This window comes from Mesoplodon mirus (genome assembly GCF_964341445.2).
Source record: "Mesoplodon mirus genome assembly, chromosome: 7".
NCBI lineage: Eukaryota > Metazoa > Chordata > Mammalia > Artiodactyla > Ziphiidae > Mesoplodon > Mesoplodon mirus.
The window spans coordinates 91396607-91405327 of NC_138983.1; the positions used below are offsets into that span (position 1 = coordinate 91396607).

Here is an 8721-nt window from a genome sequence, read left to right on the forward strand (position 1 = left end):
GAGACATTTATAAATTGAAAATGCCATTAAAATAAGTGCCAGGGTATAAGTATTCATGGAATTGTATGGGAGAATAAAAAGTCCCCCATCAAAGAGCCTTCTGAGACATCGGAAAAAAAGGAAAAACCTAAAAAGCATAAGACTCTTCCTATTTTCATTTCCAATGATACATCCCAATCTTGATGATCAATCAGCGATTTAAATATCAACTATAAACACAGTATTTTATGAGCTGCTATGCAGTATACTATACTAGAGCAATAGAACAGAGAGGACCTCAAACCCTCTGTTCCCTCAAATTGAAAGGCACGCTTCCTGACCTCTCCAGACCACTACTGGACACAGGGAACACACACTAATGTTTCAGGACCCCAACCAGCAGTCACCTGCTTAGTGATTACTTCCATGACACACCCTCACTAACACCACTGACTTTCCTGCTCCTACGGGACATGACACATATTTCCTATTTTAACACATACCACGGTGCATTATGATTGCAGGTAGATGTTCTAACAACTTAAAAGAGAATGATGACTTTTTTCTCTTTGCGTCTTGTTATTTCCCTACTCATAATATTTCTTGAAGAGAAACCATAAAAATATAAACAAACACAAAAAACAGATAATATACAAAACGTGTGCTTTGCACCTTAACACAAACTTAAGTAAAATTAGTTCTGACAGTATCCGGCATGACAAACTTCCATGGTACAAATGAGAATGGACCAAGGTTTGAGCAGGTACAGGAGACAATCCAGGCATGAACACCACCAAGGAAAGGTAGACAGGAAGTAACATGGTGTGTAGGAAATCACGAGACCAGTCTGATGGGAAGAGACTTAAACAAGACTGAAACTCACTTTCTAAACCTCCATCTCCAATTGGACAATTCACAAGACACAGGTGCACCAAAGTGGCCAAATATTCAATCCCTTTAATGGGGAGGAACAGTTTAAAATTTTATTGCTTTAGTTTGCCCAAAAGCAACTATCAAATGTTGGCAGGACACAATGAAGGCTTACCTTTGTTAACATAGTTCAGTCTCTCTCTCTCACAACTAGCCCACTTGGCTCCACGTTCCTTAGCGCACCCGATGCACTTACACAGCATTGATGGGCTTTACACAACTGGAAGGTCACATCTTTATTTCTTATTGCAGGAACACAACATCTAGAAACTTTATTTCTATCGGAAGCTAAAGCAAAATTACTGTAAAATGAGTCATTTAAACCATACATTTTATCACCGTTAAAAAGCATCTGCTCTGTGCTAAGGATTAGAAATGACTCCTGTCCTTAAAGCCTCATTAAGGAGGAAGATCTATAAACTCAAAATTTCAATCACATGAGATAAAGCACAGAAGCGCCTATGGGGGCCAAAAGTTGTATCTAAGTGACGGCTTCATGATAACCCTGAAGTACAGTCTGGAAAGATGAGGCTATGCAGAGTTGGAGTAGGAGGTGCATTAACTGCACAGGGAGCACCTGTGCAAAGACACTCAAGCCTGACACCTGCTGGGCACTGTAAATACTGCAGGTGGGGATGACTAAAGACCAGCGGTCCAAGTGTGAGAAGAGACAGAAATAAAAATAGAGATGTTGGCCCAAGCAAGCCTGGGAGAGAGCATGGCTTGTATCCCACAGGTGATGAGGCCTGGGGCTACCACTGGCTGAGTAAGGGTGCCTCCGCTGATTAGAAAAAGGCGCCCCGCAGCTGAAGGACCGACTAGATAAAGGGAGTGATCACAAAAAGCTCCCCTTCCTCAGGGCCAAAGAGCCCCAGGAGGCTTGGCAAAGCACAGTTCAGATTACAGGCCTCTGTGCAGAGCACACGCTGGGCGGCTAGTATGCACTAACTCTGTGTGGGCAAGCCATTAGCAGCATTATTTTAGGCATATCTTGTCATGTTAGAAGATCACTCAACCCGAGTAGGCAGATGAACTTAGAGGAACTGAGACCAGGGGCCGCGAAACCACCCAGGAGTTTCTGCCATAGTCGGGGCAAAATGTAATGTGGATGAAGAAGCAAATTTAGGAGGAGGCCAAAATTTACAAGCTAGACCCACTGGATGAAAGTCATAAAGAAAGTTCAGTGAAGGAATTCTGAAGAGAATGGGCTCTACAATAAATTTTTCTTACATTCAATGTAAAATATTAGGCAAAATTAAGTACAGTGGCTTTTAAGGTCCCTTCCAGCTCTAATTTCTTATGATTTCTAACTTATTACTCTGGTTAAGTAAAGTCCCTTCAGAGGTACAGAACAGTTCCTACACCTGAATGGGATGCAAAGAATAATCTGACTTCTCTTCACCAGGGGATGAGTTGAACTGTCCTTGCAGAAGAGGTAACACATGGTGAGAACCCCAGATCCTAGAAAAGGGCCAGGCACACGATAAGTATTCAGCTTTTTGAAAACAAATGAACAATCATTTCCTCTCCTAGATCCTCACACCCCTTCTCTGCTGGCTGCTTTCTTTCAGCTTATAAACTTCCTCAGTATACCCACTTAAAAAGCCCTCAGACCTATGATTCTTTGGATCTTCTTGTGGGTAACCTAAGTCTCTCCCATGCCTTCAAACACCTCTCCTCCGCAAAAGCACAGATCTGAACCTTGGGCCCAGACCTGTCTACCAGGCCCCTCTAAAGCACTGAAGATGAAGTAAGATCCTCTTCCCACCCCCAATACCTTCCTACTGTGCTCTGTATCTCTCAAAAAGATGCAGCTGTAAACTGTCACCCACGCTTGCTGCCCTCCCTTTTCTAACTGGTCACCAGGCCCCACCCATTCTCTCTCAGATCTGCAAAATCCAGTCCAACCTTTTATAACTTAAGTGGGAACCTTAGATTACAATTCACCCTGCACCCAATCAAGTGCCTTGCACATGGAGGTCCGAGTAAGTCTCTAAACCAGAAGTCCATCTCACTGTTCTTCAGGGTTTCCCACAGCCTTCAGGATTTCCCACAGCCTTCAGGATAAACATCTAAACTTCTGACAGGACAAACAAGGCCCCGTTCTCTTGGGCCCCACTAAGTTTCCAGTATCAACTCTCATTTCTTTCCCAAACCCTGAGTTCCAGTCCTATACCTTAGTTTTGCCATATTTTCTTATATTTCTCAAACTTTGACACACACTGCTCCCTCCTGCCACCCCAGGAGCTTCTACATATCCTTAGAAAGGATGGCACCTCCTCCAAGAAGCCTACCCTGAACTTTCCCTTCCAAGATTCTGTGCTCTGCAAAGGGGAAAGGTGGGGGGGAGGGATACATTAGGACTTTGGCGTTAACATAGACACACGACTCTATATCAAATAGATCATCAACAAGGACCTACTGCACAGCACAGGGAACTCTACTCCATAGCCTGGAACAAACTGTGCGGGAAAAGAATCTGAAAAGGAATGGATACATGTATAACGGAATCACTTTACTGTACACCTGAAACTAACACAATATTGTACATCAACTATCCTCCAACAGAAAATAAAAATTAAATTAAAGAAAAAAGAGATTCTGTGCTCTATAGCACCAGAACTCACTTCTTCCAGAGCACTGACTACTGTGCTTGTGTTTACCTGCCGCCCAGTAGAAGGGAAGATTACCTAGGGCAGAAGCATCGTCTCCAGCAGCCCTTGGTTCTGACAACTCATTCAAGTACCAGGATACTTTACACACATAACCTGCTTAATTAATTCTAAGAACCCACAGAAAGAGTGGTTATTAATGTCATTTTACAAGTGTGGGGATTGCAGTTCAAAAGTAACCTGCCCAGGCCACAGACAGCATAAGCCCTGGAATTCAAACCCTAAGCTGCCTTCACACCAGTGCTCTTTCCACTATATGATACGACTACTGAAAAACAGATTTTTTTTTCCTGAGCCCTGTTTTAATGGAAAGGAAATAAAGCTGGGATATACCAATTTCCTAATCGCTTTGGCGTGTACCAGGCAAAGTCGTTCAACAGACCAGGTAATATCTGTGGAACAATTAACGATGCTCCAAACTGTCCTAAGTCTTCTACATTGTAGGGTCTACAAGCATTAACACAGTTCGACCTTGTAACCTCCAGAGAGAGTGAGTCCTGTTCAGCCCATGCTACAGATGAGAACACTGAGACCTAGAAGCCTTAGAGCACTCGGCCGGGGTCACCGAGCCGGCAGGAGTCCTAGGCCGCACGCCCCATCTAGCGCACGCACACCCGGACACTGGGCACCGGTTCTAGTGCCCACCCTCCACCTTGCACCATCTAAAACCCCGCTTCGCAGCGCCCACACAAGAGCCCCTGGAAGCGGGAAGTACAAAGCTGTCTCAAACAGATGAACCAGTTTGCAGGGCAGAAGTTGAGACACGGATGTAGAGAACAAACATATGGACACCAAGGGAGGAAAGCCGTGGGGGGTGGGGATGGTGGTGTGCTGAACTGGGCGACTCGGATTGACGTGTATACACTGATGTGTATAAAATTGATGACTAATAAGAACATGCTGTATAAAAAAATAAAATAAAATTCAAAAATCAAAAAAAAAAAAGAATACTGTCTACTGTCCTCTGCGCCCCCTGGAACACTCACTGTAAATATCCAGGAGGTGCTTGCAGAATGAATGAATCCATGAACAAACAAGCTCACTCATTTCAAACGTGCAGTCACATGCGAAATCTGACCTTCTGAGAAGTTAAGCTTCTGGAAGGAGCCCATTTTCTTAATGTATTCAGCATCGAGTCATCACAAAATATGAACTCTTATAAAGTACTGGCCCCTCACTTCCCATGAGAAAGCAAAATTCCTCAGCAGGGAAATGGGAGGGTAGCAGACATTACCCGCAAAGCTTTAGGAAGGCTGCGGCTCGCTGAGCACGTCACTAGGGCCCCTGACCGCCTGCCTGGTAGTAGGACAGACACACCAGGAACGGCTGCTGACCGGCAGAAAGAGCGCCCGGCCAGGCAGGCAGCACACCCCGCACCCTGCCAAGCGAGGTCTGGCCAGCAAGGGAAAGACGCTCTCCACTGCAGAACCGCCCACCACTAGAAAGCCAGGTCCTGCCACGGCCTGGACACACGAGGCCTTCCTTACAAGGGTTACACATCTGTGGCCTTGCTCTGCCTCGAAGAAAAGACAGTGACGGCGACAACGTGACCATCTCCAGATGAACTTTCAACTTCGTTTCAAGTGCCTGGGTGCTGGGTCACAGTGGATTTCTAAACTCTTCCAATATTCAAAAATACCAATTTCTAAGATGCAGAAGGGGTGTTAAACATACACTTAGCACAGACCCCAGTCCCACTCCTGAGTATTTTCTCAAGTGAGGTAAAAACCCAAGTTCACATGGAAACCTGCCCTGGGATGTTTACAGCAGCTTTATTCCTGATCCCCTCAAAACTGGAAACATCCCACAAGTCCTGCCACCCGCACGCGAATGAACAAACGGAAAATGGAATACAACACAGCCAGAAAAAGGAGTGGCTTCTCATACCCGCAACAACAGGGATGACGGACTTCCCTGGTGGTCCAGTGGCTAAGACTCCACACTCCCAATGCAAGGGGCCCGGGGTCCATCCCTGCTCAGGGAACTAGATCCCCCACGCCGCAACTAAAACATACTGCACGCGGCAATGAAGATCCCATGTGCCGCAACAAGACCCAGCACAACCAAGTAAATAACTACCTAAATAAATATTTAAAACAACAGCAAAAAAAACAAACCCGGGAGGAATCTCGCATAGGTTTTGCTGAGCCAAAGCAGCCAGAATCAAAAAGCTACATGCTGTTGTTCCGTTTATCTGACTTTCTGGAAAAGCCAAAACCTTCGGGACGGAGAGATTAGTGGCCAAGAGGCTAGAGGCACCCTGGCGCCAAAGGGCAGCAAATGGGATGACAGGATTGCTCTGCCGCCTGATGGCGATCAAAACTCCTACAACCGTGCACTACAAGTGAACTATGCTTCACGGCTACTAAGGACACACAAGTTATTACATTTTGAAAAATGTGCCGGCCAGCCAGCCCCGGCATGACAAGTGCAGTAAGAGGGGCGGGGAGGCGAGGCAAGTGGATCAGCTGGAGTTCTGAAGGTTCTCCCCACTTTCAGTTTCCCTCCCCTGGCATGTCTCCCCGCCCGGCCCACTGCTGCTCAGGCCGCCCACCCGGGCCGCCTGGAGTTACCCAACCGGAAAAGCCAGAGCCCAGGCTCAGCCGCGCCTCCAGGCACAGGAAGGGCAAAAATAGAAAGCGCCAGTGCGCAGTGGAGGGCTGGAAACCCTCGGACCTCAGATAACTGCGGAGAACCGGGGCTCGGAGTCAACATCGGCTCCAGGCGGTCCCAGCGTCCCGACCCCGGCCGCGACACACTTTCCACAAAACTGACACACACGCGCGGGTCGCGCGGGCTTCCCCGCCGGGTCGCCTGGAGGCCGGTCCCCCGCAAGCTGAGCGCACGAAAGGGCGCCCCAAAGGCGCCGGCCCAAGCCGCCCGCTGCGCTTTCCCTCCGGAAGGTGGGCTGCGGGGCCCAAGCGTAAACCCGGAGACAAGGTACACGCGCACCACGCAGCCACAGGGGACGAGGGGCCGGGCGCCCACCTGGCCGGACACCCTGCATTTCTGGAATCACCGGACTTGTGTGTAAATTTCCCTTTGGCGTGTCATTTTCCAAAGGCCACTCAAGATCAGGGGACAGCACGCCTCCTCTCCAAGTGTCCTGCCAGCCCACCCACTCAAGATCAGAGGGACAAAATGCCTAACTAAAACAAAACAAAACAGAAACACAAAAAACTGGAGAGAGGGAGGAAAGGGTGCCCTCAAAAAAAAAAAAAAAAAAAAAAAACAAACCTAAGCACGTTGAAAGCGCTAAGAATAAACTACCAGGCAAAAGAAACCCTACATGTCAAATCCTAAAGTACAGAAGGGCAAGCCCGCCGGCAGTCCAGGCCCGGGGAGACCGGGGTCCCCAGCCCTGCAGAGCCAACCGCAGACCGGCTCGGGCGCCCCTCAGAAGCCCGGGGTCCCCGCGGCCGAGTCTGCGCCCCCGGCCGGCGCCGGCTCCCCTCTGCGCACCCTGCGCGCGGGGGCTGGAAAAGGCCGCGGAGAACCACGGCGGGGCGGGAAGGGGGGCTCCAAAGAAGGTCTGGCGACTCGAGTCGCTCCGTTTCTCGGTGGGCTCAGCGCGCGCCGTGGGGGAAGAGGGGCGGGGGTCCGGAAGGAGGGGACCGGTGGCACTTACGTAGACCGGCAGCGGCCACGGGCAGACGGCGGGCTCGGCCCCCACGAGCGATTCCAGCCTCAGCTCCAGCTTCTCCCCCATGTCTTCGCGCGCCGCCCCCGCACCGTGCTAGTCTGGCGGTTGGGGGAGGGGCGCGGCGCTGCCGGCGGGGGCGGGGCAAACAGGCAGGCGGGCAGTGAGGGGAGGGGGCCTGGCCTGGGCCTCAGCCGCCGCCGCCGCGCTCCCGTCCGGCCCCCGGCTCCCTCTTTGTGGTCACAGGCCCCAGGCCTCCAGCGCTGCTGCGAACTCGGGCCTGCGTGAGGCGAGCACAATGAGCCGGGGACCGGGCCGAACCACTCGCGGCGCGCGCGGCCCACCCTGTGGACACGCCCGCTCTCACGCACGCACGCACGCACGCACGTCTTCGGCTGCCCCCAGCCACACCCACCGGCCCGAAGTGGGGACCCGAGGAGACCCCTCGGGGCCTGGGGTGGCGGGTTCGACTCCCGCCCTTGACGTACCGTGACACCCCCCCCCTCCCCCCAATAAGAAGACTATAATTCCTCATTAAATATGACAGCTGAAATCCCGGCTTCTGTTCACAAAAATGCCGTGTATTTAGCCTATGCTAGGCACCAGACCGCGGACGCTCAGTACTGGCAAAAAAGGAAATGCCCTGCCCTCATGGCACTGCCATTTTAATTGGAATAGTAGGGACAATGTTCAAGGGAGAAAATAAAGTGTCATCATCGACACGGGGATGGTTAATCTCATGTGCACACTGCGTGGGGCCCCGGCAACCACAAACATTATTCCAGATGTGGCCAGGAAGGTATTTTTCAGAAGAGATTAACACTGAAATTGGTCCACTTTGCGTAAAGGAGACTGTCAGTGCCGCGGCGTGGGTGGGCCTCGTCCATCAGTTGAAGGACTGGAGAGAAAAATGAGGTTCCCTAGAAAGAGGGAACTGTTCCTCCAGTGGCCTTGGGACATCAGCTCTTCCCTGTGTCTCCAGCCCAGAGTCCTGCCCGGACTTGCCTGCCTCACAGTCACATGAGTCAACTCCTTAAAACAAAACTATATATGTAAAAATACTGAATATATACAAGCCTATTAATTTGTATATGTGTGTATACATATTATATATATGTATACACATGTTTATATGTGCGTGCGTTTGTATTATATGTGTAAGTACTATATACAGTATACATACAAGCCTATATATTTGTGTGTATATATTGTATACATGTATGTATGTGTATATATATAGTATACATATTATAAATGTGAACATGCTGTATATATACACACACCCATATATTGATATATGGGTGTGTGTATATATACAGTAGATGTACGCTGTACGTATGTATGTATACAGTGTATATTTATATATAGGTGTGTATATATGTTGTATACCTGTATGTGTATATGTTGCATAGGTATTATATGTATATATGTATATACTATATATAGACACACTTGCATATATATTTATATGTGTATGTACATGCGCATATTTACATATAG

At 49.0% G+C, this 8721-nt stretch overlaps 1 protein-coding gene across 1 annotated transcript in view; it reads right to left on the bottom strand.

Annotated features, from left to right (window-relative positions):
* Positions 1-7251, bottom strand: part of LOC309807691 (uncharacterized protein) — a 165018-nt gene extending 157767 nt beyond the window's left edge. Inside the window, exons 1-2 of the mRNA XM_082627546.1 lie at positions 7210-7251; positions 3332-3388 (exon numbers count right to left, since the gene is read on the bottom strand). The gene's annotated coding sequence lies outside the window, so the exon portion shown is untranslated. The remainder of the gene's footprint in view (positions 1-3331; positions 3389-7209) is intronic.
* Positions 7252-8721: the final 1470 nt, after the last annotated feature.